Source organism: Poecilia latipinna, unplaced genomic scaffold, assembly GCF_001443285.1.
Source record: "Poecilia latipinna isolate Pla-1442-1.1 unplaced genomic scaffold, P_latipinna-1.0 Scaffold77, whole genome shotgun sequence".
In the NCBI taxonomy this organism is placed as follows: Eukaryota; Metazoa; Chordata; class Actinopteri; order Cyprinodontiformes; family Poeciliidae; genus Poecilia; species Poecilia latipinna.
Genome location: NW_015112693.1, coordinates 542,663 through 549,137, shown reverse-complemented (window position 1 = coordinate 549,137; position 6,475 = coordinate 542,663). Strand labels below are relative to the sequence as shown.

Sequence of the window (6,475 nt, the reverse complement as noted above, 5' to 3'; positions counted from 1 at the left end):
AATATTTTTGTTAGGTTGCTTTTTTTTTTTTATTTCATTTTTTCATTGCCCCCCCCCCCCTCCCCCCGCCTCACACACACACCCGAGTTTGGATCTGTGTAGCTCCTGGAGTTTTCATAAGCTTTTTGGCTACGTTTGCACTCTAAAAGGCAACACCTGTTCTCACTTAAATTATGTTTCTGTGCTTTTCTTAAGTAACTTGTTGAGTAATGTGTATATGTTTTAGCCTTAGAGGTACAGGACTAAGTTATTGCGTGTAAACTGGACGTTAAGGCAGTGTGCAAGAGCGCAGCAGTGCGCATGTGCATTAAAGTAGCGAGGGAAGCTTCCAGAACATTTGCGGACTTGCATATTGGAAGAAGCAGAGCTTCTCTAAAGGTGAGTTATTCGTCTTCGATATATTTTCATGTGTCATGGAGGCCATTAATATTCACATTTACTATTACATATTATTTTTTCTCATAAAAGATAATGCATAAATGTCTTTGCAGACTATTATGCTAATGTTAGCATATGCTTATGAGGCTAACATTAGCTAAAAACTGCCAGATGTTTAACTTGGGAGCCTTTATTAATGTTTTCGTCCATGATAAGAGCTCTGGCAAAATATTACTTGTCTTTCAGTTGTACCCCTTTAGCATGTATGTAAGCATAAACCAAGACTGCCAACACTCATGTAGCATTAATTTCACTCGGCCGTTGCGGCATTCACAAACAATTCGATTCTTTTGAACGGCTCCATTCCGTGAATAGACTGAGACTCATAAAAACTCAGACTTTGCTTGTTGCACATGTAGCATGGAAGAAAAAAAATGTATTCCACTAAAAATTTCTCTCTTGTTAATTTTATGTATTTTTATTTTCTTGATTTTATTGCCTTCTTTTAATCTTCAAATGATTATTCAAAAAGAAATACAATAATTTTGAGAAATTTATTAGATTTTTGTGCCCATAACCTGTGACATCACTTCCTCCCTCCCAATTCCGTTCATGGCAATAAATTAGCAAATACAGCCTATTTTGTACACAGTCTCAGTGATAACAAATGTTATTTTAAAATTACACACATGATCGCCTTTAAAATGCCTGAGTGAAAACGTGCTCATACATTCTTAACTGTTTGGGGATGAAAACTGGTTGAATATTGATCTATTGCCTTCAAAGTTCATGTTTGTGTAATTTCTTTCGGTGGAGAGGAGACTACAAATGAAAATGACCTTTTATTAACCATTCTGACTACTGACATGAAAAAGACTCAACCAAAACTGTCAGATGACTTTATTACCCTGTGAAAACAACTCCAAAAAATATAGTCCAGATAGATTAAATTTTTCTTTTTGAATTTCTTTCTTTCCTTCTTACAGAAAGTTTCTGTTTACGTCTTAGAGAATGGATGGAAAGCCAGTCCAAGTGGAAGTATTTGAGGTGCGTTTTATCTTTATCTAAAGAAAAAGATATAAAACTTAAGATATCTCAAACATAAGATGGAAAAGCCTTACAAAAACTTCATATTGTAGCAAAAATTATTTTAGTATTCAAAATGCAGCATGAATTGACTAGTAAATATATTATTACGAGAAAACACAGAAGTATTGTGAGGAAATACAAACGTTTTGGGTTGTAACACAAAATAAAAATAAAAATCTAAATGACCCGTAGGGGACTCTGCATACAGAAAATTAGAGTTTGCTGCTTAAAAAACAAAATAGAAAAAGAAAAATATGAATTCTTCTTTCCTGGTACTTACAAGTTAGGATTCTGGTATATTTGTCTGTTTTTGTTTGAGTTTTCATTGTAATTTCTGTCGACTCATTTGTTAGAACATGAACATCCATCACTAAGTTACTGACGTTAAAACCTCTCCAGAACAGGATAACGTCCCTCCATCGGGGTTCATCTCCTGTCGGTTTGAGAAAGAGCTATTAGCTTTTGTCAATCAGAAGAGAGTTAAATGTGTCGGGAGCTGATTTCCCGACCTCATCAGTAGAATTTAGTTGCAGTGTTACGAGCTCCATTTGTCTTCAGAGAGTGCTAAAACTTATGTTTTACACATCAGGCACTGGAAAGAAAGGTCAACATCCACCTCCTCCTCATCGCCGCGGGATGTAAACATTCGTCGGACCAGAATAAAGAGAAGCGGTGAAGCTTGAAAGAAGTGAGTAATGAGAACTTTACCAGTAAAGGAGCACATTCTAAGAGCAACTATTGTAAAACACGAAAGGGATTTAACATTTTGATCTTTTAAGAGAAAATGTTTTGTTCATGGCTCTAAAGAACACAGCAACCCGGTAAGAAAAACTTGTAAAAGTGCACTTAACTCTCGTTCAACAACGTCAGTCCATGAAGTACACGTGGTGACAGAGCAGCAACAGGGAGTCGGGGTCATTTGATACGACTGTTTATAAAACCCTATTACAGGGGTCCCCAAACTTTTTCCTGCGAGGGCCACATAACTGTTCCCTTTTCTGGTCGGGGGCCGGTCTGTTGATCGGGGGGGGGCTGGATTACGGCCGATGACATATTTGCGTTTTTAGATCGATTTTTACCCAGAATGCAAATGGAACAAACCGTGAGTGAAATGGTCACTGGGACTGACGAGTATATATTCCATTGAGGGAAAGTAAGTTTTACATCTGCTCAAGAGCCCCCTGGTGGTTGAAGAAAAATCCACATATAAACCGGAAAATACAATATATAAAAAAAAACACTGAATTCTCTCTGGTATGAGGAGGCGGGCCGGATCCAGTATTGTTCAGGGGGCCGGACCTATTAGTTTTTTTATTTTTTATTTTTATGTGAAGCTTTTGGGATTTATTTTAAAGTCATAGCTATACCTAATTCCTTTAGAGCTAAAGCTAATTTAGCACCGTTACAGGAAACCTGACCAGTTCGGGGGGCAACACTTTCACAAAGTTATTGTGAAACAAGCATAGAATAGAAATAACTGCAAAGGTCAAACCATATCCTCCTTTAAACTATAGAGAAACACAAAGTCTACTAATCTCCAAAAGTTGCTGAGTGACCACAAAAACATCTGGAAGTCATACTCAGAAAAAAAAAAAGAAAAACAGTGACCACAGCTTGTTTTTGTTTTTCAAAGCTTCAGCTCTCGATGTTCTTCACTCCTCTGTTTTCTCTCATTTCAGCACCGATAAACTGCTCGAAATGGAAAAAAACAAACAAACATTGGGTACATCCTCAGAAGAAAGACTTGGTGGTATCTCCTGTTAAAATGCATATCATTAAAGGGGCAGTATTATGTATTTATGTATTGTCAAATATGACTTAAAAGAAATTGGACTTGGTATATGAACGCCTTGAAATTGGGCCTCTGTCTTTTTAAGAAACTCCTGCTCTTTCTGAAACTCTGCCTCCAGGAAGTCGTCACAACATGGCTCCTCTATTAACCCCTTAACAACGTTTTTACCAGCGTTGTATGAGAAGTAGCTCGTATTATGAGCTCAGAAGATGTGCTGTTTCGCCTGATGTTTGCTAACCGGCTAATCTGAAGGAGCTGTGTGGGGAAGTCACGGGGGGACTGCTCTGTGAGGCGGGAGCTTCGAAACTGTAGCTCAGAGGAGGAGCTTAGCTCTCAAAGGTGGGGCTAGGTGTACCCAGTCGTTTTACCCAGCTGAATGGTTGCCATGGAGATTAAAAGATTTCTCAAACATGCATGAAACAATCAAGGCAACACCCCATATAAGAGGGGATCACATGATAACATGAACTAAAGCTCAAAAAATGTAATTTTACATAACACTGCCTCTTTAATAGTTTCAGTCATATCAGGATTCATCGTCTTCTTGGGTAAAATACAAGCTTACCTCCTCACTCAACACCATATATCTGATAATATAATTTTCCAAAAACGTTCTAAAAAGCTAGCAGCTTTTGCTTCTTTGTGCTGTGGATTGATTTGTTTTGTTTAATGATGAAGATGAAGATGAGTTTCAATGATCTGTGAAAGATAACAGACATCTTGAGGGGATTTTTCCTTTCCACTTCCTGCTAACATCAGTCCATCCAGAAGTGAAACCTACATGCTAATGCTCAGCTAAACTTCAAAACATCATTCATTGTGTATTTATACACAATGTATGAAATGGCATGTCACTTGATACAAGCGCCTTCCCTTTAATTCCAAGTGTAACTCATAGAAATATGCTGAAATCGGCTCATAAATATTGTAGTTAGTGCATGAAAGGAGAGCTTGAGTCTGGTAATGACGAGTATCATTATGCCTCATTAGCTTAAATTAAACTAAATTCATCTTTCATAATTGCCTTTAAAAAAAAGAAAGAAAATGCAACAGAGCAACAAGCTGAATCCATGCCAAATATTTAATAAACACCCCACTTTAGGTTTACTGGTCTTTGGTATGCAATGCTAATTCATTCTCCGCATTATTCACTTGTTTATATGAATCTTTATTCCCACATATCTGGTGATTTGACCCAGCAGAGGATAAATCTGAAGGAGCTTCTGGCCACCCTTTGGCAGAACGATCTGTTTACTTCTCCTCCCCAGCTGCCACTCTTTTTAGCATAGCTGTCTATCAGTGGCATGGAAATGATTAACCTCCCCAAGGCTGAGTCTGGCACAGTCGATTATGCAGCACAACAAACAACAAACTCAGACACACACTTTTTTTTTTTTTTTTTGCAGAAGTCTTACATTTTTGGAGGTCAGTGTGAACTTAATATCAGGATATCTGGTGATTTGTGTGAAATTGGGAGTCTGTTTCACTTCATGCACTACAACTGGTTTAGATATATGTAATAGGGTAGATGTGAAGGCAATGTTTTTTAATGATAAAAATCTAAATTACCTTTGCAGACAAACAGTCTGAGATCATGTAGTATTAACAATGCTTTGCTTATGCGAGTGGGTGATATGAATTTTATCACAATATTTTCTAGTATTATTGTGATAACAATAAAAGTGACTATTATTTTTTTGGGGTCTGCTCTTGAAAAGCAAATCCATTTGTAATACACATATTTAGTCATATTTTAAAATTCCTTAGTATTTATTGATACTCCTTTATTGAACTAATGGTGGTGAAAAATAGTAAATATAATCCTGACAGTTCAGACAATTTCTTGTTTATTTAAAAACATTACTATAAACCCCTACTTGCTTATGAACCTAGTCCAGTCTAAATTTCTAAAATTATCTACTTGTTTTTCACCAGACCCCTGAGGTAAATAAAATGTTTACTTGTGCTTAGCATTGTCCTTAGGCTGTTTTCACGCCTGATAGTCCGGTAGACTCGGTTCGATTTGGGACCAAATTTCCAACATTTGTTACATTTTCAGCTGTTGCGATTTGCCTTCGCAGTCTACTGTGTTAAATTAACCAAACCCTTAAAAAAGCTTTCCCCCTACTGGCCTGTGTTGGCGCTGCACCAAGAGCTACTGAAAGAAATGACACAAAAACCGCAGAAGTAGACACAAATGGAGTGGTGTCAGATTTTAGCGGCTGTAGGATATCTCTGTCGTTGGTAAAAGACCATTTCTCCTGCTAGTGCTAGCTTAGCACATTTATTTTGGCTGTAATTACCCAGAATGCCATGCTTTCTAAGTTTTTCATTGAGCTAGAGTGGGCCTTCTCCCATTCAGACCTCCCCATACGAACCGACTTGACTACAGTTTGATGAAAGCCGACTGGTGTGAACGCACCCTTAGAAATATTTGCTCAGTTACGGTTTTACAGATGCATCCCAACCATCACGGCTATTTGAAACACACCAAACAGGAAACTGTGGGTAGTTCAAACATTGCTGGAAGCAGTTGTTTTGATTGATCGTGTCTGTTCTCACTGAAGTCTTGTTTTGTGGCTGTAGTTGTGCTTCATAGAGCAGAACTACTGCAATGTTTTACAGCCTAGTAAAAGCTCAAAATGGGAACTTATGGATGAGGAAACTTTCCCTGAGGATAGGGACTCGTTTCCACAGAGAGAAGCATAAGACAATTGCAGAAATGCCTGAAATTAAACAAGTCTGCTTGAAACAAAGCCATGCCAACGAAGTTCAGCCAGAATGAAGAAACAGCTGGAGTGCTAATATAGGCATTGCACCTCACATTAGCACCGTGTTTTGATTAATAAAATATTGTCGAGTGATGTATGTTCTTTGGCTGCAGATTCATTGGTTTTCAGCTGAGAGCGCTGTTACTCTCTGGTGCGTGAACGGCTGAAGTGATGGAGTTTTCATCATTACGGTTCCAGGAATGATGTTGGTATTCATATCCATAGCTGTTTGCTTGCATAATGCTTCAGGTGAATTTACTTCCCACGGTGACAAATTACAAAATTGTATATTTAGGTCTGAAAGTGTTTGTTGGAGATGGTTCTCAAACTGTGGTGAAAGGACTAATTGTGGTGCTTTGGCTGCATTTTGGAGGCACTCAGAAGAATCTTTGATATAAATGACATGCGAGGTAAAGAGAAACACTTTAAGTGTGATGTAGATGTA

At 37.8% G+C, this 6,475-nt stretch overlaps 1 long non-coding RNA gene across 1 annotated transcript in view; it reads left to right on the top strand.

The window, feature by feature from the left end:
* The first annotated feature begins 246 nt into the window (after positions 1-246).
* Positions 247-6,475, top strand: part of LOC106936860 (uncharacterized) — a 29,685-nt gene continuing 23,456 nt past the window's right edge. The window contains exons 1-3 of the long non-coding RNA XR_001422241.1: positions 247-378; positions 1,365-1,425; positions 2,057-2,155. This is a non-coding gene — a long non-coding RNA (uncharacterized LOC106936860). The remainder of the gene's footprint in view (positions 379-1,364; positions 1,426-2,056; positions 2,156-6,475) is intronic.